The sequence below is a fragment of the Muntiacus reevesi genome, chromosome 8, assembly GCF_963930625.1.
Source record: "Muntiacus reevesi chromosome 8, mMunRee1.1, whole genome shotgun sequence".
Lineage (NCBI taxonomy): Eukaryota > Metazoa > Chordata > Mammalia > Artiodactyla > Cervidae > Muntiacus > Muntiacus reevesi.
The window spans coordinates 60,357,377-60,385,147 of record NC_089256.1 but is presented as its reverse complement, the minus strand read 5'-3'; the positions used below and the strand labels follow the sequence as shown (position 1 = coordinate 60,385,147).

Here is a 27,771-nt window from a genome sequence, read left to right as displayed (position 1 = left end):
TGGAGGGTAGGGGAGATAGCCCAAGTGGGAGGACTTGATAGTTAGGAGGAGAAAAATGCCCCAGAATCAGGTGACATGGGTACTTTCTATTCCCAGATGAATTCTCTGAAGAGGGCTAATCAGGATAGTTACTGCTGTCCAGCCCTCACTAACGTGGACACTAGAGCAGCAGAGAGAGTTCCCATAACTTCCCCCCTCTCCTGAAACGTCGGGTCGAGGCAGGTAGGGGTTAATGTGGTCTGCAAATAAACTGCGGGTTAATCCTCAACAGTGCTTAATGCAGGGTAAAATGTGATAAATTATTCACATCGTACAGGGTAATAAGCAGGTTGAATCGGTGGCACCAGGCCTCTTGAGCTGTATTTTACACTCAGGTCCTCCTCTTATTCCTCTTATTTAATCATTTTCAGAACACCTGACTTAAATAGATATTTCAGGTCTCATTTTTTTTCCCTGCAAAAATAAATTAGATCATACATTCATCTCATGACATTCTGACATTTATCATATTCTTACATTAAAATAAAGATGATTAGGAAGAAAGGAGCTCAGTAATTAGGCACAGGAGGAAGCTGGAACACACTCTTCCAAAGGTTACCCCTTCTGGCCTTCGCGGAAGAAGGTCTCTTCTGCAGAGAGGCTTCAGAAAGCTCATTTGCATAGGAGATGCTCCCAATTGATGGTTCATCTGAGGGAATGAAAACTGTTTCTTTCGAGCTGACAGGGATTCTCTCTCCTGTGGAGCAGGGTGTCTGGGCAGAGGTTCTCACAGGCCTCCGGGGTGTCTGTAAAATGTATTATCATGAATGGGCCTTTTGTAGCCAAGAGCCTCCCACGAGTGGCAGCCGTTCAATGGCTCCCATCCACGGCAGCTAATTGCTCTGAACAATGGGGGATTTGCTTTACCTTCCTCAGGCAGTCTCCCCCAAAGAGCGCAGAGACCTCTGTGAGGAGAGGTTTCTCAGGGAGGGAACATTTCTCTCGTAGTTCTGCTGTCGGTGGAACTTAAAGTCAGTGGGGAAGCGCTGAAAACCCCAGAAAGAGGATGGCAAACTAAGGCATCGATGAGAGATGGGAAGAGAGCACAGAGAGAAGAGGGATAGAGCTAGTGGTGGTGGATGAAAGAGTCATGCCCAAGGAAAGAAATGGCTCCTGGGGCGAGGCAAGCTGAGGTGGACGGTAAGGTGGGCAGAGAGCAGTCAGGGCTAGGGGTGAAGTTTTGGAAGAAAGAATTAGGGCTCTCAGAAAGAAAAAGAAGGGACTTCCTGCTGGTCCAGTGGCTAAGACTCCACACTCCCTATGCAAGGGACCTGGGTTTGATCCCCAGTCAGGGAACTAGATCCCACATCCCACATGCTGCAACTAAGTCATGGTGCAACCAAATTAAAAAAAAAATTATATATATATATATATATATATGTTAAGAGCATACAGTTAAGGGAGTCAGAAAGTGGGGACAGGGGAAGAGGTTAACCAGAGAACGAGCTCCAGGAAGAGTGTGGGAGGCAGCCCCCATCCCCAGCCGTTCTGATGAGCCCAGCGAAGGGTAGTTTAACTGAGCTGTCATCTCTCTTTACCCCAAATCTGCTTCCTTCTGTATAAAGCAGGACACGTGCACACACACACATATGTTCATTTTCCGATTTCTTTATTGCATTACTGTCCATAAAGTACTTGGCAAACTCAAGCTGCTCACTTCCTCCCCACCCCTGGGTTGTTGTATCGACAGCCAGGCCAGGGAGGATGTTTTTGATGTTTAATTAGAAATACCAGACAGATGGGGACTAATAGTGTCTGCAGATGCTTCCAAAGTAGTGGGTTCTTTGTGTCTCAAAAATGGGATTTGGGTGCCCTGGGCAGCCCATTCAGCATGTCCAGTGAGATGTAACAGTGGCCCTGACCAGGACCACTTCTTCTTTTTTTTTTCAGGACCACTTCTTCTTCTTCTTTTTTTTTCATTTATTTTTATTAGTTGGAGGCTAATTACTTTACAATATTGTAGTGGTTTTTGCCATACATTGTCATGAATCAGCCATGGATTTACATGTATTCCCCATCCCGATCCCCCCTCCCACCTCCCTCTCTACCCGATCCCTCTGGGTCTTCCCAGTGCACCAGGCCCAAGCACTTGTCTCATGCATCCAACCTGGGCTGGTGATCTGTTTCACCATAGATAATATACATGTTTCGATGCTGTTCTCTCAAAACATCCCACCCTCGCCTTCTCCCACAGAGTCCAAAAGTCTGTTCTGTACATCTGTGTCTCTTTTTCTGTTTTGCATATAGGGTTATCATTACCATCTTTCTAAATTCCATATATATGTGTTAGTATGCTGTAATGTTCTTTATCTTTCTGGCTTACTTCACTCTGTATAATGGGCTCCAGTTTCATCCATCTCATTAGAACTGATTCAAATGAATTCTTTTTAATGACTGAGTAATATTCCATGGTGTGTATGTACCACAGCTTCCTTATCCATTTGTCTGCTGATGGGCATCTAGATTGCTTCCATGTCCTGGCTATTATAAACAGTGCTGCAATGAACATTGGGGTGCACGTGTCTCTTTCAGATCTGGTTTCCTTGGTGTGTATGCCCAGAAGTGGTATTGCTGGGTCATATGGCAGTTCTATTTCCAGTTTTTTAAGAAATCTCCACACTGTTCTCCATAGCGGCTGTACTAGTTTGCATTCCCACCAACAGTGTATGAGGGTTCCCTTTTCTCCACACCCTCTCCAGCATTTATTGCTTGTAGACTTTTGGATAGCAGTCATCCTGATTGGCGTGTAATGGTACCTCATTGTGGTTTTGATTTGCATTTCTCTGATAATGAGTGATGTTGAGCATCTTTTCATGTGTTTGTTCACCATCTGTATGTCTTCTTTGGAGAAATGTCTGTTTAGTTTTTTGGCCCATTTTTTGATTGGGTCATTTATTTTTCTGGAATTGAGCTTCAGGAGTTGCTTCTATATTTTTGAGATTAATCCTTTGTCTGTTGCTTCGTTTGCTCCTATTTTCTCCCAATCTGAAGGCTGTCTTTTCACCTTGCTTATAGTTTCCTTTGTTGTGCAAAAGCTTTTAAGTTTAATTAGGTCCCATTTGTTTATTTTTGCTTTTATTTCCAATATTCTGGGAGGTGGGTCATAGAGGATCCTGCTGTGGTTTATGTTGGAGAGTGTTTTGCCTATGTTCTCCTCTAGGAGTTTTATAGTTTCTGGTCTTATATTTAGATCTTTAATCCATTTTGAGTTTATTTTTGTGTATGGTGTTAGGAAGTGTTCTAGTTTCATTCTTTTACAAGTGGTTGACCAGTTTTCCCAGCACCACTTGTTAATGAGGTTGTCTTTTTTCCATTATATATCCTTGCCTCCTTTGTTGAAGATAAGGTGTCCATAGGTTTGTGGATTTATCTCTGGGCTTTCTATTCTGTTCCATTGATCTATATTTCTGTCTTTGTGCCAGTACCATGCTGTCTTGATGACTGTGGCTTTGTAGTATAGTCTGAAGTCAGGCAGGTTGATTCCTCCAGTTCCATTCTTCTTTCTCAAGATTGCTTTGGCTATTCGAGGTTTTTTGTATTTCCATACAAATTGTGAAATTATTTGTTCTAGTTCTGTGAAAAATACCGTTGGTAGCTTAATAGGGATTGCATTGAATCTATAGATTGCTTTGGGTAGTATAGCCATTTTGACAATATTGATTCTTCCAATCCATGAACACAGTGTGTTTCTCCATCTGTTTGTGTCCTCTTTGATTTCTTTCATCAGTGTTTTATAGTTTTCTATGTATAGGTCTTTTGTTTCTTTAGGTAGATATACTCCTAAGTATTTTATTCTTTTTGTTGCAATGGTGAATGGTATTGTTTCCTTAATTTCTCTTTCTGTTTTCTCATTGTTAGTGTATAGGAATGCAAGGGATTTCTGTGTGTTAATTTTATATCCTGCAACTTTACTATATTCGTTGATTAGCTCTAGTAATTTTCTGGTAGAGTCTTTAGGGTTTTCTATGTAGAGGATCATGTCATCTGCAAACAGCGAGAGTTTCACTTCTTCTTTTCCTATCTGAATTCCTTTTACTTCTTTTTCTGTTCTGATTGCTGTGGCCAAAACTTCCAAAACTATGTTGAATAGTAGTGGTGAGAGTGGGCACCCTTGTGTTGTTGTTTCAGGACCACTTCTGAGAGAGGGGCTGGCATGGATGGGAGTGGCTAGGCCACAGCCTTTCTAGCTTCTCTTACAATGGGAAGAAAGGTCAGCAAACGTTTAGAAGTAAGTGTCTTAATGGATATTCAGCAATGAGGATGAAAATTCCAGATTTGGTTGCAGAAGGCAGTGGTTCATGTGTACTGCATCATAGAAGAAATCAGAGAGTGATGAGGCAGGATAGAGAGAGGGGCAGGGGAAGGCAGCCCACATTTACCAGTGGGTGTGAAAACCTTTACCATTGAGGTAGGAGGCACCTGACTGATGTTCAATGATGCAGTGAACCACAGGAGTGAGAATGACTGAAGGAAGTCTTTGGGGAGGTTGGCAGGCAAGCCTGGCGCTAAGGGAACATCAAGCTGCAGGAGTATCTGTGTGCTGCCTGGCAAGAACCCCCTCTCCCCCCACCCCCCCACAGCCCTGCTTCCAGTTTCCTAAGCAGGTTCATCTGAGCTCTCCTGTTAGTGCTACTTAGCAGTAGATGATGAGCTGGGATGTCAGCACCAGGCTCTGGAATGTTGCCTGTCCACCATCAGTATGGAAGGGAGGATCCCTGTCCAGGCTCCCCTGGGCAAGACTGTGCTGAGGACAGCCAGTGGTGGTGTGGAAGCTGGAGATGGGGCATCGGTCACGAGGGCAGAAGGGCTACTGGGCGCCTTGAAATACCTACTGCCCCAGAACCTCGAACCAGAATAAAAGTTTACAGCATTCCCTTGAGGTTCAGCCCTTCTGAATGTCTTACTTAAGGTTCATCTTTATTTCCTTTAGTCAGTTGTATAGAATCAGTATTTACTGAGCCCACATTTAAAGACTGGCCCTTAAAGAACCCCCCAGTCCAGTAAGTCCAGTTTGAGGGACAGACAGGTAGACCAGTCATCTCATACTAAGTGCATGACAGATGTTTGAACAAGGTGCCAGAGTGGCATTGAAGAGGGAAGAGGTGATTTGAGGATTAAATAGTTAAAAACCAGCCAACATTTATTAAGTATTTACCACATTCCAGACACACTGCTAGGGCCTTCCATCAATTAATTCCCTTAGTGATTAGAAAAACCCAGTGAGGAACGCTCTGTTATTATTCTCATTTTACGGACGAGGAAACAGAGGCAAGGAGGGTTTTTTAAAATGATCTAAATTTACATAACTAGTAAGCAAGAAAGCAGGATTTGATGCTACTACATCCAAGTGACGCTTGGATGAAAGAGACGCTTGCCTGGAGAGAAAGTGGAAGGGAACATTGCAAGCAGAGAGAAATGCAGTGAGGTCACATGACATGTCCTGGGAGCAATGAGTAGCTCAGTTTCATAGGAGCAAAAAGTATAAGAGCAAGATGGAGTGGACTAGGGACTTCCCTGGCGGTTCAGTGGTTAAGACTTTACCTTCCAATGCCAGGGGTGTGGGTTCTATCCCTGGTTGGGGAGCTAGAATCCCACATGTCTTGTGGCCAAAAAACCAAAACAGAAAACAGAAAAAGTACTGCAACAAATTCAGTAAAGACTTTAAAAATGGTCCACATCAAAAAAGAAAAAAACTTTTAAAAAAAGCAGTGGACTGTGAAGTTGGAGGGGCCAGACCATGTGGGATCTGAGAGCTTAAACAGCACCTTCTTGTCACAAGGTACCCTTGAAGGATTTTCAGAGGGAGTCCCAGAGTCAGTTATACTTTTAAGAAAGACTGCTCTGGCTGCAGGATGAACTGGGGTGATGGCAGTGGGGAAAGTGTTGGGAGGCTGTTGAGAGCAAGTGAGACGATGAAGAACTGAACAGTGAAAGAGGGGTATCTTTCTGAAATGATTTTTAGAAGGTTGATTGCATGTGGTGGCTAAAGGGGAGATAGTAAGGGTGCATCCCAGGTTTCTGGCTTGGAAACTGCCATGGCTACCAGTTGAGGTAGGAAGAGCAGATTTATGAGAGGGTGAAGATAGGGAGCCAAATGAGTTCAATTTTGGACACGCTGCTTTGGGGGCACCTGAGGGACATTAAGGTCCATAGAGAGCAGTGGGTAATTGGATCCAAGGATCTAGATGGGTGTTGGCCACCGTTCCATCTTCTCTGTCCTATCCTGCAGACAGTTCTTCCCTGGGAGCAAATGACAGGAAACATGAGACAATGGAATCTGGAGTTGGCAAGGCTGAGTATGATTAATGCAGAAGAAATGAAGTCAGTGTTGGATGGCAATACACCCAGACTCTGTTAGACACAGCAGAAAGTGATCAAAGGTGGTAATGGATGCTCAGAATATTCACTCCACGAGACAAGGGAATCCTTAAGTGGTTTGAAGAGGGAGTTTGATAAAGGCTTGAGTGTCTTTTATTTTTAGTGTGAACTTTTATTCAATACAATGAAATTTGTTGAACAGTCATCACGGTCACTGAGTCAATATTTATTAAACACCTACTGTGTGTCATGCACCTTTACACGAGCTAGGGAAATAGCAGTGAAGAAAACAGACAAAAATCCTTGCCTTCTGGAGTTTCCCTTCTGATGAGGGAGGGTAGGAAGACAAATGATAAACAAAAAAGGAATGAAATACATAATATTTGGGTTATCAACTAACTTATGGAGCCACTGTGCTGTGTTGTGCTCAGTTGCGTCTGACTCTTTGTGACTCTCTGAACTGTAGCCCATCAGGCTTCTCTGTCCATGGAATTTCCCAGGCAAGAATACTGGAATGGGTTGCCATTTCCTTCCTACTCCGGGGGATCTTCCTGACCCAGGGATCAGACCCTAGTCTCTTGCTTCTCCTGCATTGGCAGGCAGGTTCTCTACCACTAGACCACCTGCGCATGTGTGTGTGCATTACTTGCTCAGTCATGTCCGACTCTTTGTGACCCCATGGACTGTAGCCTGCCAGTCTCCTCTGTCCATAGAATTCCCCAGGCAAGGATACTGGAGTGGGATCATCCCAATCCAGGGATCGAACCCAGGTCTCCTGCCTTGCAGGCAGATTCTTTACCATCTGAGCCACCAGGAAGCACCTGAGCATCTTCATAGAAATTAGGAGAAGGCCACTCCTCTGGGCTGAGGCCAGCCGATGGCTGGTCACAGAGCTTGGCGAGCAGAGCCTGGGTCTGATCTTGCTTCTCTGGCCAGGCATCCAACCTACACAACTTTGATGGCAGCTCTAGAAAGAATGCCAATTGAATGATGGAGAAAAATAAAATAAGGGAGGCAGGTGGTAAAGGAAAAGGGGTGTTAACAATTAAAAACATAAGAAAGCCTCAGCGAAGAAAATGATGCTTGAACAAAGACTCGAAGGGGATGAGTAAGCAAGCTGTGCATCTCTCTGGGGGTAATGCATCCCTAGGTAGAGGGGATGGACAGTGCAAAGGCTTGAGACAGGAGCCTGCCTGGCATCTCTGAGGAGCAGCCAGGGGGCCAGTGTGGCTGGAGTGCAGACGTGGCTGGAGCAGGGAGCACAGGGGAGAAAGGGGTAGGAGACGGATCAGAAAGGCAGCTGGGGGCCAGACACTGGAAGGACTTTGGCTTTCACTCTGAGTGACAGGGGAAGCCTTTGAAGGATTTTGAGCAGGGGAGGGACATGACTTGACTTACTTTTTAATGAGCTCCATCTGGATTGAAAATACAGTTCAGAAGGGAAGAGTGGAAGCAGGGAAGTGTTGAGGAAGCTACCACAGTGACCAAGATGGGGGTGATGGCAGTTCGGATTAGGGAGTCAGCAGAGGAGGTGAGGAGAAGTGGTCAGATGCCAGATATGGTTTATGAAGCCAACAGAATTTGCAGATGGATCAGATATGGTGTGGGAGCACACAATGACCTGAGCCATGGAAAAATAGATTGCCATTTGCTGAGAAAGAGAAGGCTTCAGGAGGCAACACTGGTTGGGCACAATGTCAACATTTTAATTTGAGCACTCTTGTGAATGTGCAAAACCGCCCTCCCCTGTAATAGGCCCTGACCCTTGCAATGACCCCAAATTACAGAGGACAAAACCCAGAGCCAGAATAACTTGTTTGAATCTTGCCCTGCTAATAAGTGACAGAACTAGGATTCAGACAGATCTGTGTGACTCCAAAACCCAGGTTCTTTGCCCCATACCATGTGATCTCAGAGAATTCCTTCCCCTCGGATGACCAGAAAGAAACTATACCGTGAGCTACATGGGAGCTGAGCCTGTGCCTCTCCTACCTCTGTATTCCCAGAGTCTGGGTTTGGTTGGAGAAGTCGACAACCCTCCTCCTCTCAACTGGAGTCATGCAGGTAGAAATACCAGGTTTTCTTTGATAAGCTTGGGGTGGAAGATGAGGCTTGATGGGTGTCCACAGGGAGCTTCTTGATATTGCCTCCCACCTTCGAGAGCTTGGTTGCTGCTGTGGGCCACGTCATAGACCCTTCCCCTGGAGCTGGTGTCCTGCAGGCAGACCTTCTCTGAGAGAGAGGGAGGGAGAGGAAGGGGGTGGGCTTGGCCTGCTCTGGTTTTTCTTTTAAACTCGCTGTTAGATAAACCATTCCTCTTACAGGAGCATGGAGATGAAGGTCTTCTCAGGTTTGACCTCCACCCCAAACCTGGCATGTGATGCCACAGTTGCTCAGAAAGTGTTTGGAGAAAAAAAGTAATTTTTTAATGGCTAAAATACAAGCAAGTACTTACTACCTTGCAAAGACTTAGAGAAGGCACTTTGCACACGTTTCCTCCTCACCATTATATAATCCTATGAGGTAGGCAATATTTTTATTTCCATTTTACAAATGAGAAAATGGAGACTTTGAAAAGTTAAGTACTTGACCTAGAGTGGAGCCAGGATTTCAACCAGGTAGTGTGTCCCAGAGTGAGACCTCCGGATGAGCACATGCACTCCCGCCACGTGCTAGTGAAGCCCCCACGTGCTGAGGGCACAAGACACAGAGTTAGACATTAGCATGAAGTCTGTTGGGAACCAGACAATTGAGCTGTTAGTTCTGCCTAGAGTTGGGGTGGGGGCAGAGGGAGTTGTGAACAGTCCTGGAAAGAAGGTGACAGTTGACATGAGTCTTAAAGGACAAGAAGGAATTTGTCCAAGGGATGAGATTAGGGGAGGGAGGAAATGGCATTTTAAGTGGAGAGACTGGCTTGGGCAAAGATCCTGTGCCTTGAACAATATATGGTATCTTTGGGAAATAAGGGCTTCCTTGATGGCTCAGTTGGTAAAGAGTCTGCCTGCAATGCAGGAGACCCCGGTTCGATTCCAGGGTCGGGAAGATCCCCTGGAGAAGGGATAGGCTATCCACATCAGTATTCTTGGGCTTCCCTTGTGGCTCAGCTGATAAAGAATCTGCCTGCAATGTAGGAGAACTGGATTTGATCCCTGGGTTGGGAAGATCCCTTGGAGAAGGGAAATGCTACGCACTCCAGTATTCTGGCCTTGAGAATTCCATGGACTCTATAGTTCATGGGGTCGCAAAGACTCGGACACCACTGAGCAACTTTTACTCACTTCACTCACTTAGGAAATAATGTGTGGACCAGATTTCTCAGAATAGGGATCACAAAACGGCAGTCCGCCCTCCAAATTCAACCTGAAGACAAGTGTAGTATGTACTTGTATGTTGTATAATATAAATGTATTTTTAATTGTCCCAACATTTAAAAATTGAGTAATATCTCATAAAATTCTGGACTTCTGGCTTTTCTTGAAACACTGGAAGATAACTCTGCATCACCCTAGACTTGTGTTCCTGTGTGGCCACCTTTGCTGAGAGCCGAGGAACCGCTTCCTCTTCCAGGTGGACATGTGCTCCCTCCCACTGCCTCCCACCCCCAGCATCTGCCTGCCTCTCCCATTTATTTGACAAACCTCCCTGGCTCCTATAGGCCTTGGAGATTGCAGCCTTTGAGCTAGATACTCAGATGGAGCTTTGATGGGGCTACAGTGCCATGGCAGGACTTTACATTTTATCCTGAAGGTTATGAAAGAGAGGAGCACATGATCATATGAGCACAGAAGGCAGGGGGATGGGAGAGAGATGGAGGTAATGTTGAAATTGTTAGGCACGAAGATACCCATGGATGCTTCTGGAGAATTCCTCTTCTCGGTGAAGCAGTAGTTATTCCAGGAGGGTCACTGTCATGGGCACTGGACTTGGAGTCAGAAGACCTGAATTTTAAAAGAAGGTTGTCCTTTCAAACAAGACTTCCAACAATTACAATTCTGTCTGTTTAGGAAAGGAGGAAACTTGGGTCAAAGTCCTGGCTTTGCCATTTGCTCTCTGCATATTTCTGACAAGTCACTTAACTTCTTTGAGCCTCAGTTTCCTCAGCTGTAAAACAAGAGTAACGTTACCTAGTTTACAGAGTAGTTGTGAGTATTGAATAAAGAAAGGTGTTTGAACAGGTTTGTAGACTGTAGAGGTCCCAGAGAGAGTAGAATATCACTGGGATTGATCTTATAGGAAGACCTCGTGCAGGGCTTGGCTCTGGGAATGCCAGACATCTAGAGGTGGCACAAACCCCAAAATATCTGGGGTTCCTGCCATCCTAGGGCTTTTCCTAGTTGACAGACCATGTCAAGCTGCATGAGCAACAGCATATGCATAAGGATTTATGTCACTTGCCTCTCCCTACCCCTCAACAAACACACACACAAACACATACACAGAATCTGGTGGAAGGGTAAAAACACAGCATGTGGTCTGAGCTGGATTTGACTTCTGGGCTTGGGGCAGGGCAGAGGGGACCCAAATCTCCTGCATCTAATATAAAACATCCCGATGACTTAGGGAGGGAGGCTGCACAACCTGCCTGGTTTTTAGCCTCTCCTTTCTTCTCTCCCTTCTCTGCCCTGCTGCTCTCTCTCCTCCCCCCACCCCCCCCCCCACTCCGTCTCCAGCCCTGCAATTCATCACCGCTCTGTGTCCATGCCCTCTGTGACCGCGTCTCTCGGCAGCACTACTTTTGCATTTTGATGTTAAAACAATATTTTACCCAATATATGACAGCACTTGGAGCATTTGCAAAGGACTTTCACATCTGTTTTTTCGTTTGATCCTCACCAGGTCACTGTCAGGTAGGCAGGGAAGGTATTATTAGCAAGGGTGATACTCAAAATATTTAACAACCAATATCCAAGGGGCCCACCAATTGGAATGGATGCAGGCCATATCGCTGGGCAAGGGCTGGAGGCATCCTCCCTTAGTTAGTGGAGGAAGGTCTGGGTAGGGGAGGGGCTCCAGAGGAGGGACTGGGCAGGAGGGAGCTGGGGAGGGGGCCAATTTGAAGGACTCAGGGAAATGGCTTTTTCTTAAGCAGTGTAGAAGCATGTCTGTTTCTCAAGCATGTATAACTGTACCAGTGTCTACAGCTGTCTGACTGTCAGGCCAATTGCATGGAATGTGAGAATTTAGGTCCAGGGACATCAGTTACTTGCCTAGGGTTGGAGGTGAAAAGAAGACCAGAAGTTAGGTCCCCAGACTTCTCAGGCAGTGACTTTTCTGCCATTTTATAGCACAGGCTAACTGCAAGAGCTTTTGTTTGTATCTCACCCTCCATGATGACAGCACAGCAGCCTGGAACACTGGTGACTGCTGCTCCTGAAATATGATCCTCCGCCTCACACTTCCCTTCACACTTCTTTTGCCAAGTCTTATCTGCTCTCTGTCTCCTGTCTCCCCCTCACATGTGTCGTGATCCTGCCCCCTGAATTCCCTCACTTGACAGTCTCATGACCCCATCTTCCTTTGTACTGCCATTCATGTTTTTGTAAATATAATTTTCATTAAACTAATAGTGTTTGAAAGTGAAATGGTCCTACTAAGTATTAATATAGGGCTTCCCTGATAGCTCAGTTAGTAAAGAATCCGCCTGCAATGCAGGAGACCCAGGTTTGATTCCTGGGTCAGGAAGATCCCCTGGAGAAGGGAGAGGCTACCCACTCCAATATTCTTGGGCTTCCCTTGTAATTTAGCTGGTAAAGTCTCCACCTGCAATGTGGGAAACCTGGGTTCAATCCCGGGGTTGGGAAGAAAGGCTACCCACCCCAGTATTCTGCCCTGGAAATTCCATGGGCTGTATAGTCCATCGGGTCACAAAGAGTCTAACATGACTGAGTGACTTTCACTTTTCAAGTATTAATATAATGAAAAACCAATTGCTCTCTGGTTTATTGTTCCTCACCTCTGATTTCTACTTCTCAAGAGGTAATGACTTTCAACAGTTTTTTGCTTTTTCTTCAAGTATTTATCTCAATTTTCTAGTGGAAGTAAATGCTTATGTTGCAATTTTACATTTTTCTGTTTTAGATATTATCTATTGACTTCTATCTCAGATGCTGTCAGTGTCCCGCCTGTGCCCCTTACACATTCCCATGCAGCATCCTTCCTCCTTTCTAACTGCCAGGGTTGCATCTCTGTAGCTGAAGGCTCTGGGACTCTGCCCTCACATGCAGCAGGCTGACATTCCAGGAAATGCATATGCCACCTTCCCCACCCGCAGCAGTCCTCAACCAGTGACTTTTAGGAACTGGTGTCTGTCTAAGCTTCCTCCCTTTCAGGTGGAATAATTCTGATTCTGTGTTTCCTCCCATTTTCCAGAGTTTTCCCAGAGGGAATAAGTTCCAATTACTCATTCTTTATTGGTTGCTTCCCCCTCCCTATGTTGCTTTCCTGCTTCTCTCTGAGTGTCCCTTGTACTTCCAGATCCAAATAAACTACCTGTCCTAGTCCCAGGGTCTACCTCTGGGGAAATCCAAGGATGTATCTTTCTTACAGGCTTTTTCCCTGCACAAGCCTGCACACACCCACTCCCACACCCATATCCGCCCCCCCCACCCCCCCCCCCCACACATACATTCTTTCAATATTATTGAAGCACAGTTTTTAGTTAAATCAACATTCAGCATTTACATGGCTATGACTATGTAAATACTGCTCACAGCTGACTGACATAATAAACTATGTATGATTACATTTCTTTTTTTTTAATAGCATTTTCCCACTAAAGTTAATAATTGCTTCTTTTCTCCCCTGCAATTAGTTTTCTATGCACTTATCACCAATCCTTCTCCAAACTCTCTTATAGGCTAGAACTCTTTCAAATACTCAAATAAATTGGATTATCTATACATATGTTCCACTATCTTCTTGAAAACTTCACTCCTTGAGCCTGGGGTTTTCCTGCCCCAGGCTGGATCAGTTGCTCCCTGGGTTGCTGCACAACTGTCATCCCAGGGCTTCCTTGATCATCTTTCTGGAAAACTCTTTAGTCTTTCTCATGTATTAGATTCTCCTCCTTTCTTGGATCCCATGTCTTCTTTCTTGGTTTATTCCTCATTCTATCCATTAGTAGCTTTATAAGAATGGGTACATCAGAGACACATTTTTTGAAACTTGGCATGTCTGCAAGTAATTTTGTTCATGTTTATTAACAGTTTGACTGCCTAGAGAGGTCTAGATATAAAATAATTTTCTTTCAGAATTAGGAAGAAACAGCTCAGTGCTCTTCGAGCTTCCATGCAGCCATGGTTTTGTTTTACTTTCTATAATAATTTATTTGAATGATATGTTTAATATTTATACATGGATTTTTTATTAGCTCTTCTGTAATATGCTTATACATTTTTGTATTTGAGATGCTTTATATATTTCAGTTTTTTATTTTATGAAAAGTTTTATGACGTTATTGAGATATATTATTGGATTTATAAAATTAAACTACTTCAAGTGTACAATTTAGTGATTTTTCACAAAATTACCAAGTTGAACAGTCATCACCACAAACAAGTTTTATTTATTTATTTTTCAGAGACATGAAACTTTCATCAGGTTAACACATGATTTTGCCAGAGCATTTACTTGTTTTTATTAAGTTACATGATGTTTAAATGAATTTACTTGATGACTTGGCATAAGAGAGACCCAATTTAGGACATGGTCAATGTCTCAACCTGAAGTCAGTCATCTTTGGCTCATGACCATAAGTCAGTTCTAGAAAATTTTCATCACCCCAGTAACATTCCTCCTGCCCAAAAACAGTATTGTTTTTGAGAAGTCTGATGAATAATGAACCCCAATCCTTTATATGTGGCCCAGTTTTTCTCTCTAGGAGCTTTAAAGATCTGCCTTTCTATTTCTGATGTCTGAAATATTACAGTGATGTCAGTATAATCTTTTATACCATTCTGGAAATTTTTTAAATGATTTCTTTGGCAATTAATCTCCAGAATTTTCTCAGTGTCCTCTTTCTTGAATTCCTGTTCTTGTATTGAGCTTTCTAAAATAATTCTCTAGTGCTCTAGTCTTTCTTCCCTTAATTTTTTTTTTTTTTTAAATCTCTTGTTGCTTTATTTTGGAGAGACCTTCTAAATTTTTTTCTTCCAAACTTATACAACTAAAAAAAAATTAACCCTCTTTATTCCTAAAAGCTCTTTCTTATCTCTGAAGGTTCTTTTTTCTATAGACCCAATCTTATTTCATGGGTGCAATGGTTTCATTTCCCTCTGAGGATATGAATAATGCTGTTAAAATTTCTTTTTCTTGAATTGGTTGTTTCTCCTGAGCCCACTGAAATCTCTTTGCCTGTGCACTGGGCTGGTTGAGTGGTGGACCACATCTCAGTTTATCCAGCAGACACTTGCCCAAACTCTTTCCTCCAGAGGGTAAGTCAGGCTTTCTGAATTCTGGTAGCCTAATGAGGTCAGAGGTGGAGGAGACTTTTAATTAAGGTAATATTAAGGATGGAGATTTTTACTCAATCTCCCTGATTTCAGTATGGTGTCTTACGGCTTTGTCTGCTTTTCTTGGTATCTTCCCCAAGTCCACGTCTCTCTCGTTTGGCCACTCCAGAGGCCTGCATTTTGCTGGGTCAGATGGAAAAGCCATTTGGCTACAAGGAATGGAGAGAAGAATCAGACTTTTAACTCTTCCTTGTGTTTTCAGCCCAACTCCATCCCATTAGCTTCAGAGTTACCTGGTACCTCTATTTTCTAAACTTTCCTGGGTTTGGTGGGTTTTTCTGTTTGTTTTTCTTTCTTTCCTTTTTGGTTTTGGTTTTCATATCAAATTAGCTTCCTTCTTGAAGGCTTTTCCACCGCCTGTCTGCCCTTCAGGCAGCTTTCTTGTCTTTACCTTTATCAGTTAATACTCACCCAACTACTTTTCATCTTTCCAAAATTTTTTAGTATCTTCCATCAGCTATTGTCTCTTCTCTTGTTCCTGGAGTCCTTGTGGTTTTAAATGTTATTATTTACTGTCATTTTAGGAACAGACTCAAATGCATATGTAATGTGCCAAGTCTAACCAGAAATTCCCTTCCTTTTCTGTTGCCACACTCTATAGCCTGACTCACATTTCTATTGTGGACTGCCCCCAAACAAATAGTCTCTTTCTGGCCTCTTTACCTTTGCCAGTAAAGCTTGTGGAATATTCTCCTTACCTTCTTTGCATCCTTCAAGGCTAATCTTAAATATTGTAACCATGAAAACTTCTCCAGTTATCACTGCTAGAAAAATACCTTGCCCTCTTCTAATTCCCACTGCATGTTTCAGCTCTCCTAAGACACCCCCTACCAAGTGGTATGTACATCCATCCCCTTTCTTATATAAGTTCCTTGAAGAGAGGAACAATATCTTAACATCTTAAATTGCTCTCAGTCAGATCAATATGTTTTTGTGGAATAATAACTGTAATAATCAAATGTTTGCTCTAATGTGTACATTTTTTAAATATGCATTTCAACCACAATGGTTTTTAACACTTACAGTGTTAAAATTCTGTAAGGTAGATTATTAGCTTCAATTTTTGGATGAGGAAACAAGATGTTAAACTTGCCCAAGGTCCAAGCAGGAGGCAGGAGATCAAAAGTCAAATCCTATTCTCTTTGTCTCTAAAGTCTAAAGTCCCAGTGCTGTGTTTCAGTAATCTTTTAAAAAAGTATTGTTAGTTATCTTTGTTTTATTAGCTTGGATACTTAACATTCTTCTTCCAATTATGTGCTGTTCTCTCCACTCTGAAAGTGTAGGTGCATTGTGGTTATACCATTCATTCCAAACCCTTGTCCCTCCAGCTGGAATCTTCAGGTTGGCCCCGGTGTATCCATATCTGTCACTCATTGGGCATTTACTCTCTGCCAAACAATTAGTAATAAATATGGTTAAGAGCATGGGCTCTGAAGACAGATTTAAATCCTCTACCTACAGCTATGAGTATGGGCAAGTTACAACCTCTCTGTGCTTCAGTTTCTTCCTCTATAAAAGGAACTTAATAATAGTAGATATTACATAAAGCTACGGTGAGAATTAGATAAATTAAATACACATAAACTGCTTAGATAAGTGTGCAGAAATTAATGATACCTCTTATTTTCACATGCTTCATCTCATTTAACTTCACACTGACCCTATCAGGTAGAAATTATCTTAACTTTGCAGTAAAGAGCCTACTATACAGATATACACTGAGGTCCATCTGACGCCAAAATCACATTCTTAACCACTGTACTACACAGCCTGTGAGACAGACGCTATATATGGACATTTTTCAGGCTTTTAAAATTTGGTAAATCCATGAACAAGACAGTGGACAACTTGATCTCCAGAAAGAAAGTGAGAACCTCAATCTGTGTATGGATAAGAGCCATCCTTAGCCCTGATGACACTAGAGTTGGGAAAGCAGGGCTCCAGCCCCCACTGCTGCGTGACATACTCCACACACCCTCCCCTTGTCTTGTTTCTCTCATCTGTAGGATGAGGGGGTTGCACTGGCCATCTTCAAGAGCCCTTCGGTTCTCTTGCAGCCTCCCAGCAAAGCCAGGGTACTATCCGCTGAATGCCAGCACCATCTGGTGGCCGTGGGCCATAACCCAAGCCCGTTCCTCCCACTGCCACCTGGTGGCCACTAATGCCACAGTAAGTTTGCATGACATGTTGAATTAAAAAAAAAATCAGAACATTCACACCTTATCTTTATAACAACCTGATAATATATGTAAGGTTGATATTTGTACTCCCTTCTACCAACAGAAGACTGGTGTGCAAAGAGGTTAGGTGACTGGCATGGAGTCACACAGCAAGCTGGGTGGGTGTCAGAGCCTGGTCTAAAAGTTTCTGGGATATTAAGCTACCTCTGAAACAGATCTAGTAGACATTATTGAGAACCTACCAAATGTAAGATGCTCACATTCTTTTAGTCTGAGAATATCAGTGAGACTCAGTGAGGCTAAATAATTCATTCAGCATGGGCATACAGAGGCAGGATCTGAACTCAGATTCTACAACCCTACCCAACCATTTTGCTCCTCTTCCTCCTTCATGCCTGGGACTGGCACACAGAACAACCGAGTCTTCTACTCTCCAGAATCCTATAATTCCTCTTCAGGACTGAGTCCCTACGTTTTGGCTTGGCTGATAGTCACCCAGAATAAAGACTATATTTCCCAGGCTCCCTTGCAGCTAGATGTGGGTGGGACTGGTATAGGCAAGTCTAAGAAAGAGTCTTTGAAGGAAATGGGCATAACCTTCTTTGCTGGCAGTTTCTAAAACAGTTCCCAGTGATCCTACTTCCTGGATGTCACATTCTTGACTAATTCCCTCCCCTTGGGTGTGGGCTGAGGCAGTGTTTCTAAGAAATAGAATGTAGCAAAAAATGATGGGAAGTCACTTCTAAGATCAGCTTACAAAAGACTGGACTTCCATCTTGCTTACATTCTTAAGGTGTCTTCTTGCATGCTTACTCAACTAAAGCAAGCTGCCATATTGTGGGTGGAGAAGCCCATGTGACAGGGAACTAAGGCCCTCAGTCCAACAGCCTGCAGGGAAGCGAATCCTGCCAATAACCATGTGAGGGAGCTTGGAAGCTGATCCTTCCCAATTGAGCCTTGAGATTAACAGACTGAGCCAACACCTTGGTGGAATACTTGTGAGAGACCCTGAGCCAAAAGGCCTGGCTAAGCCATGTCTGGATTCCTGAAATTATGAGATGATACATGTTGCTGTATTATGCCTCTAATTTTTGGAGTAGTTACACAACAATAGATAACTTACATACCTTCTCCTTTCCTTTTCTCTCCCTTGCCAATCAGAAGATGGTTTGATAGTTTGAGAAGACAACTTGGACTGGGATATAGACTTGGGAATTGAGGACCCCCATGAGGAGAAATGAGATAGACAGAGTCTGGGGCCTGACACAGTGGAACATTTCTAATATTTTGAATTTTCTTTCATTTTCAGCAGAGCCCAACTCTTCCTTTTTTGTGTCAAAGAGGTATGTGTCCTTTTTGTGTAAGCAAGGCAATCCCAAGCAAAATGGTGAAATAGGTGAAATTTGCATTCGATGCCTAATTGTTCCTGTATCTTCTCTACTCTTTTCTTGCTCTTTCCCCTTGTCTGATGCCCAGTTCATGTCTTCAGTGCCTTCCTATGACTGTTTTAATAGAACAGATCCCAACCCCAGACTTCCGTCTTCACTCTTTTTGCTATTGAATTCCAGCAGGGCTCCTGTGATGCCACTTCTTCCGTCAGGAGACTGACAAGTGTGTGCTTATTTGCTTGCAGGAGTATAGGAGGAGTAGCAGGGGTGGGGCTGGAAGACAAAATACTTTAAGTGGTTTTCAAATGATGGTATTTCTGAAACTGTGGATTTATCAGAAAGAGATATTTTAAAATAGTGTGATCTTCCAGGTTTTTCTCAACTAAGTGCTCGTGGGTTGCTCTGTACTCTAAGGCTGAAGAGAAAGAGGATGTGGGAAGGCCCTAGAATGAATGGATGAATGAAAAGGGAAAGGCAACTGTTGTCAAGAGTACCAAATGGTAGAGAACACCTATCTTACTTCCTTTATGACTTTGGGGAGCAATTTATGGTTCCTGAGTTCCCTACCCACCTCCCACTCTCATTCTTTTTTTCATTGCCATTCTAGTAATACTTGGATATAAAATTTTATTCTCACTAAAGGTCAGAAGAATTTGGCTTTTTGAGCTCTCATAATTTATTTTTTATTATGGGTCTTAATAAATATTACGTTTTAATTGTTTCTTCCTGCCTAGGGAAGATCAGGGAGTATTTCTCATATCTTTGTTTCTGGCGCCGAGCATGGTGCCTAGCACACAGTAGGCTCAAGCACTCAGTATATGCTTGTGTGTGCCTAAGGGGGGTTATTTATTTCTTAGGAAGCATCCTCAGGTCAGTGTATGCGATACCCCCTCCACACACAAATACAAACTGTTATTGCAGACTTCATTTACTTATTTAATAAGCAATTATGGAGCTCTTACCATATGCCAAGTAGTGTTCTAGATACTTAGGTTGAAAACATAAATGACATGGAACCTCTCCTTTTGTTGTGCTTATGTTATGTACTAGTGGGGGAGACAGAAACTTAACAGATAAGTAAGTAAAATAAATGGCATTTTGGAGGATGATAAGTACTATGGAAGAAAATAAAGTCTGAAAGGGTGGTGAGGGAGTCCTGGGGGAAAGAAGGTGGTCTGTGTGAGAGTCAAATGTGCCCCCCCCCCCCCCAGATATTCTGAGTGTTCCCCTATACTTCCTGGCTTCCACTGCAGCAAAGCAGAGCCAGGTGGCAGGTGTTGGCCAGTGGACTGTGAGCAGAAGGGGTACATATTTTCAGGCCAAGGCAGTTCAGAGTTGGTAAGCCTCTTCTATCCCCCTTCCTCATGCTTCCCTTAGAGGCATGTGTTCAACTGAGAGTGTCACCAGATGGGAAGAACCTGAGCCTCTGAGTCCTGGATGGAGGAGGGTATGCCACCCCCATCTGCTCTGCTTTTGTTGCCCTAACATAGTGGCATTTGAACAAAGTCCCAAGGAAGATGAGGGAGTGAGCCATGTAGTTAACTTGAGAGGAAGAGGGTTCCAGGCAGAGGGAACCTGAGAATGACATCTGGACCAGCTTGAGTAACTTACAGACAACCAATTTCACTTCTCTCCAGCTGCCTTGGGTGGTTTGGCCGGTACACCAGGTTCCTTTTTTAAAAAGGAAAAGAGACCAATTTATTTTGTGATTGCAAGCAAAGAGAAGTGGTACAGCTATCTATCTCTTAGCCTCTTCCTCTCGTTCCCAGGTCTCAGACTTTTTTCCTTTCAGGATAGATGTTGCTTAGTCTGGATGTAATGCTGATAGCAATGTCTGGCTCATGCTTTCCATCCTCCCTGCCTGGGGAGAGCTGGATGAATAGGTTTGGGTATCAAGCCATCATCCTCCTGCAGCATCCCTTGGGTGGTGCTCCCCTTCTAGCTCCTGGCCATCAGAGCAACTCATCCTCACTGATTCCCATGCTCCAAGGCTCCTACATCATGTGTGGGGCTTTTTTTTTTTTTTTCCATGGATTTAATTTCTTTTAAGACCACTTCACAGAAGTTCCATTTTAATTGCTATATGCTCAGTTGTTTTGCCTTACTTAAAAAGACAAGTTAATAAATCCAAACATTCTTCGGTCTAGATCTTAATGACCTGTACAAGGTTAACTTTGATGAATAGTACATTTTAAGCCAAAACATACTCTCTGAACTCTAAACATAGTATAGCTTTTGGTGCTTTTTTCAAAGGCAAGGAAATAATAACAATATTCTGTATGGAAAATTCTAAATATAAAATATATAAGCTGATTCCACTTTTACCTTTTTCTTTTTTTTAAAAAGTCCCAATGCCTATGTTTACATAATTACACATGAAATTTTAAGAAACCTCTAATACCAATGTTTCTCAAACTTAAATAATGTTCAGTTTCCTTGTAGGGGAAAAAGAGTCTCATGGACCTCTAGAGTTGGCTTAAATTATTTTTTAGGATGTTGCATACACATATATATCTATGTGTATATATGCAAACTTGAAACTAAGGAAAAGATTAATTTTTATGGATTTTATGCATCTATAAAACCAAAACAAATTTATAAATTAAATACAAACAAAACTACAAAATGGGGAAATTAAAATTTACAATGTTGATTTAATATAAGGAATGGTATTTTGCTGAAACCAAATTGCCCCTCACAACATAAATATTTTACTGACTGCAATAGCACAGACCTATTTAACCACATACCTCATGATGACTCAATTCTCCCACTAACCTTTGTTTGTATGGTACACCACAATATAATTTGGCTATAATTCGTTGTGACCACATCATTTATTTTTTAAATCCCTCTGTGTTTTTTTCCTCATACGCCTGCAACAATTCACTTAGTGCTATTTGCCAATCACAAATCCAAACAGAGGCAGTGCAGTGAAATTGCATTCCCAGAATAACTATAAAGGGTTGATAAATATATAAAGATATTCCATCCCACCAGTAATCCAATACAAATTAAAATTAGAGCCACTTCCATTATCAAACTGGCAGAGCTTTTGAAAAGGATAAAATAAATGCTGGTAGGTATATGTGATGGGCACCCTTGAACACTTCTGTTGAGAATGAAAACTGGCCTGACCTTTCTGGAAAGAAATTTGGCAGTAGGTATTCACAGACTTAAAGAGCTTTCAGAGCATTTCAATTAGTGATTTCACTTACAGGCTTTATCCTATGGAAATAATTTTGAAATGTGGGCAAAGGTTTCCTTATAAGGATATTCAACACAATGTTCTTGTTAAAAGTGAAAAATAAGAAAGCCCCTCTAAGTGTCCAAAAATAATAGCATCAACCATATTATCAATAATTATGTAGCCATTACAAATATTTATGAACAATTTGAATAACAGGATATAGTGTTCAAGATAGAACATTGAGAAATATGGCCATTGGCAGCAACATGCATGGACCTAGAGATTATTATACTAAGGAAAGTAAGTCAGAAAGAGGAAATACAGATACCATACGATATAACTTATATGGGGAATCTAAAATGACACAAATGAACCTATCTATGAAACAGAAATAAACTCACAGACATAGAGGAGACTTGTGATTGCCAAGGGGGAGGGAGGGTAGAGGAGGGATGGACTGGGAGTTTGAGGTTAGCTGACTATGGGATGGATAAACAGCAAGGTCTAACTGTATAGCACTGGAAGTGGTATTCAATATCTTGTGATAAACCATAATGGAAAAGAATATGAAAAAGAATATATGTATATATATATATATATATATACACACATGTAAAACTGAATCACTTTGCTGTACAGAAGAAATTAACACAACATTGTAAATCAACTATACTACAGTAAAATTTAAAAAACAACAAATAAACAAAAAGACATAACATGGATAAAAATAAAAAGCAGGATACAATACTGTATTTTCTACATAGTTCTATTGTACAAAAAATGTAAATTTGCAAAGTAAAAGACCCAATGAAAATAAGCCAAAACCACGAATGCTTTTTTCCCACCTGAAATGTAACTAATTTATGCTTTACTTTTTTGTTGTTCCCAATTTTTTTCAAGTTTTCAATGATCAGTATACAATTGTTTTGTTTTTATAATTACTGTCAACAGCCCTGTAAAGGATAGCATGTCAGCTTGGACCATGCTCAAACAGTCCTTATTATGAGTTGGAATTGCTTCCCTACAATATCTATCCACAGGTCCCAGGTTTACTTTCTAGAGTTACACAGAGTAAGTCCACAACTGCTGCAGGGATATTTCAAAAGGGTCAGTTAGCAACCTTCCCCACCTCCCACCTCCATAACCCAGCTCCTCACCCCCACTTCTGTCAATTTCTTCTCTGCCCAACACTTCAAACTGTTCTCTGTCAGACAGGGCTTCTGATCTCACGAGCCTGCTTACCTTGCTCCAGACTGGCTTCTCTTTAATAGGTTTCCTCTAAAAATGTGATATTGCGACCTGAAAGCAGGTCTCCAGAGTTCTAAAGCACGGTTGCAATTATGCCACTCCTCTGCTTAAGAACTTCCAAAGGCTCTTACCAGAAGAGCAGACCCACCCCCCGCCCCAGCTTGGCATTAATGCCCTCCTGGATCTGGAGCCTTTTATACCTCTAACACACTGTATACCTGTGCTTTCAAACTATGGGTTGCTATGTATTAGTGTCATGAAATCAATTTATTGACGAGAATAATAAAAAAGAGTAGAATAGAATAGAAAATACCAAGTTGCATTGCACATACTAAAGGCAATTAATATCACAGGAAGCGCGCGCACGCGCGCACACACACACACACACACAGTCAATAGGTCATAACTGAAGTCTATTTCTTACTGTGAGTGATGATCAAAAAAATTTGAAAGCTACTGCCCATGCCAGAGCCACCTCAGGCCAGCAGCTTGTGTCTAATATAGCTTTGTACTGCTTTGATCTCACTGTTCCCTCAGCTAGGAATTCTCTCTGCTGTCTATTGAAATCCAGGGTCCTAATAAGATGGCACATCCTCCCTGAAGTGTTCCCCATTTTCTCTCAGGTGGGATTCTGAAATGATGGTCTCGTTTCTTCAGTTCAGTTCAGTCCCTCAGTCATGTTTCACTCTTTGCGACTCCATGGGATGCAGCACACCAGGCTTCACTGTCCATTACCACCTCCCAGAGCTTGCTCAAACTCATGTCCATTGAGTCAGTGATGCCATCCAACTATCTCATCCTCTGTCATCCCTTTCTCTTGCCTTCAATCTTTCCCAGCATCAGTGTCTTTTCAAATGAGGCAGTTCTTCGCATCAGGTGGCCAAAGTATTGGAGTTTCAGCTTCAGCATCAGTCCTTCCAATGAATATTCAGGACTGATTTCCTTTAGGACTGATTGGTTGGATCTCCTTGCAGTTCAAGGGACTCTCAAGAGTCTTCTCCAACACCACAGTTCAAAAGCATCAGTTCTTCAGTGCTCAGCTTTCTTTATAGTCCAACTTTCGCATCCATACATGACTGCTGGAGAAACCATAGTTTTGAATAGATGGACCTTTGTTGGCAAAGTAATGTCTCTGCTTTTCAATATTCTGTCTATGTTGGTCATGGTTTTTCTTCCAAGGAGCAAGCGTCTTTTAATTTCATGGCTGCAGTCACCATCTGCAGTGATTTTGGAACCCCCAAAATAAAGTCTGACACTATTTCCACTGTTTTCCCATCTATTTCCCATGAAGTGATGGGATGATTTTAGTTTTCTGAATGTCGAGCTTTAAGCCAACTTTTTCACTCTCCTCTTTCACTTTCATCAAGAGGCTTTTTAGTTCCTCTTCACTTTCTGCCATAAGGGTTGTGTCATCTACATATCTGAGGTTATTGCTATTTCTCCTGGCAATCTTGATTCCAGCTTGTGCTTCTTCCAGCCCAGCGTTTCTCATGATGTACTCTGCATATAAGTTAAATACTCAGGGTGACAATATATAGCCTTGACGTACTCCTTTTCCTATTTGGAACCAGTCTGTTGTTCCATGTCCAGTTCTAACGGTTGCTTCCTGACCTGCATATAGGTTTCTCAAGAGGCAGGTCAGGTGGTCTGGTGTTCCCATGTCTTGAAGAATTTTCCACAGTTTGTTGTGATTCACACAGCCAAAGGCATAGTCAATAAAGCAGAAATATATGTTTTTCTGGAACTCTCTTGCTTTTTCAATGATCCAGTGGATGTTGGCAATTTGATCTCTGGTTCCTCTGCCTTTTCTAAAACCAGCTTGAACATCTAGAAGTTCACGGTTCACATATTGCTGAAGCCTGCCTTGGAAAATTTTGAGCATTACTTTACTAGCGTGTGAGATGAGTGCAATTGTGCGGTAGTTTGAGCATTCTTTGGGATTGCCTTTCTTAGGGATTGGAATGAAAACCGACCTTTTCCAGTCCTGTGGCCACTGATGAGTTTTCCAACTTTGCTGGCATATTAAGTGCACCACGTTCACAGCATCATCTTTGAGGATTTGAAATAGCTCAACTAGAATTCCATCACCTCCACTAGCTTTGTTCGTAGTGATGCTTTCTAAGGCCCACTTGACTTCACATTCCAGGATGTCTGGCTCTAGGTGAGTGATCACACCATCGTGATTATCTGGGTCATGAAGATCTTTTTTGTAGATCTTTTGTTCTTCTTTGTATTCTTGCCACCTCTTCTTAATATCTTCTGCTTCTGTTAGGTCCATACCATTTCTGTCCTTTATCGAGCCCATCTTTGCATGAAATGTTCCTTTGGTATCTCTAACTTTTTTGAGGAGATCTCCAGTCTTTCCCATTCTGTTGTTTTCCTCTATTTCTTTGCATTGATTGCTGAGGAAGGCTTTCTTATCTCTCCTTGCTATTCTTTGGAACTCAGCATTCAAATGGGAATATCTTTCCTTTTCTCCTTTGCTTTTCGCTTCTCTTCTTTTCACGGCTATTTGTAAGGCCTCCTCAGACAGCCATTTTGCTTTTTTGCATTTCTTTTCCATGGGGATGGTCTTGATCCCTGTCTCCTGTACAATGTCACGAACCTCCATCCATAGTTCATCAGGCACTCTATCAGATCTAGTCCCTTAAATCTATTTCTCACTTCCACTGTATAATCATAAGGGATTTGATTTAGGTCATACCTGAATGGTCTAGTGGTTTTCCCTACTTTCTTCAATTTAAGTCTGAATTTGGCAATAAGGAGTTCATGATCTAAGGCACAGTCAGCTCCCAGTTTTGTTTTTGCTGACTGTATAGAGCTTCTCCATCTTTGGCTGCAAAGAATATATATAATCAATCTGATTTTGGTGTTGACCATCTGGTGATGTCCATGTGTAGAGTCTTCTGTTGTGTTGTTGGAAGAGGGTGTTTGCTATGACCAGTGCGTTCTCTTAGCAAAACTCTATTAGCCTTTGCCCTGCTTCATTCCGTACTCCAAGGCCAAATTTGCCTGTTACTCCAGGTGTTTCTTGACTTCCTACTTTTGCTTCCTATAATGAAAAGGACATCTTTTTTGGGTTTTAGTTCTAAAAGGTCTTGTAGGTCTTCATAAAAACATTCAACTTCAGCTTCTTCAGCGTTACTGGTTGGGGCATAGGCTTGGACTACTGTTAATTTGAATGGTTTGCCTTGGAAATGAACAGAGATCATTCTGTCGTTTTTGAGATTGCATCCAAGTACTGCATTTTGAACTCTTTTGTTGACCATGATGGCTACTCCATTTCTTCTAAGGGATTCCTCACCACAGTAGTAGATATAATGGTCATCTGAGTTAAATTCACCCATTCCAGTCCATTTTAGTTCACTGGTGGCTTCCCTGGTGGCTCAGACGGTGAAGCGTCTGCCTACAGTGCGGGAGACCGGGGTTCGATCCCTGGGTTGGGAAGATCTCTGGAGAAGGAAATGGAAACCCACTCTGGTATTCTTGCCTGGAAAATCCCAAGGAAGGAGGAGCCTGGTAGGTTACAGTCCATGGGGTTGCAAAGAGTCCGACACGACTGAGTTACTTCACTTTCACTTCGCCGATTCCTAGAATGTCAACGTTTACTCTTGCCATCCTCTGTTTGACCACTTCCAATTTGCCTTATTCATGGACCTAACATTCCAGGTTCCTATGCAATACTGCTGTTTACAATATCAGACCTTGCTTCCATCACCAGTCACATACACAACCGGGTATTTTTGCTTTGGCTCCATCCCTTCATTCTTTCTGGAGTTATTTCTCCACTGATCTCCAGTAACATTTTGGCCACTACTGTCCTGGGGAGTTTCTCTTTCAGTATCCTATCATTTCGCCTTTTCATACTGTTCATGGGGTTCTCAAGTCAAGAATACTGAAGTGGTTTGCCATCCAGTGGACCACATTCTGTCAGACCTCTCCACCATGACCCGTCTGTCTTGGATGGCCCGACACATCATGGCTTAGTTTCATTGAGTTAGACAAGGCTGTGGTCCGTGTGATCAGATTGGCTAGTTTTCTGTGATTATGGTTTCAGTGTGCCTGCCCTCCGCTGCCCTCTTGCAACACCTACCGTCTTACTTGGGTTTCTCTTACCTTGGACGTGGGGTATCTCTTCACGGCTGCTCCAGCAAAGCGCAGCTGCTCCTCCATATCTTGCACGAGGGGTATCTCCTCACGGCCCCCACTCCTGACCTTGAACGTGGAGTAGCTCTTCTCGGCCCTCCTGCGCCAGCAGAATTAATTTCCTTCTAATTACCCCTTAAATTGCTGGACTTAAATGTATCTCTGGCCCTTTAAATGGGGGCGTGGCGCAGCGGGGCGGACCGCCCAGGAGAGACCCGGGAGAGAAGAGGAAAGCGGAAGCGTGACCAACGGGTATATACTGCGCGTGCGTGAGGCTAGAGCAGGGGGCGGGGTCACGTGGTACGTCGTGGGGGTCCTAGGCTGGCGCGGCTGAGAGTTCAGGTAAGGAATCTCACGAGAGCGGGCCAACAGGGTGGGGACGCCGGTCTGATCTGTACGCCGGGCGGCAAGAGACCGCGGGCCGGGTCCCTGAGCCTTGCCTCTTTCCGACAGCGGCGCGGCCTCAGACAGGCTAACTGGACCAAGGCCCACCGGCCCGGCGGGGATGACTCTGGGGCGGAGGGGAGTACCGTGTGTTTGGCCTGGAACTGGGTTAGTTTCCACTTGTCGGTTTCATGGAATGAGAGGCTGAGGTGCAGGGGCACTCACTTACCCAGACTGTGAGTCTTGGAGGCCGGTAGTCACTACTCCAGAAGGAACAGGTGTGTAACCTGCCTTTGGGGCCTGGGACACAGGTGTAGGTTCTTCCATCCCTCGAGGCCTGGGATGAGTGTGCTGCTGTAGCGTGGAGC

General features: G+C 43.1%; 1 protein-coding gene across 5 annotated transcripts in view; it reads left to right on the top strand.

Moving 5' to 3' along the window:
* The window catches only part of VPS8 (VPS8 subunit of CORVET complex), a 315,494-nt gene that overhangs the window by 6,763 nt on the left and 280,960 nt on the right, over positions 1–27,771 (top strand). For 2 of the 5 annotated variants that reach the window (XM_065943540.1, XM_065943534.1), the window contains exon 1: positions 27,287–27,361. The exons of 1 other annotated variant lie outside the window; for it this stretch is intronic. The gene's annotated coding sequence lies outside the window, so the exon portion shown is untranslated. 2 more of the 5 variants (XM_065943539.1, XM_065943536.1) reach the window with 2 other exon arrangements.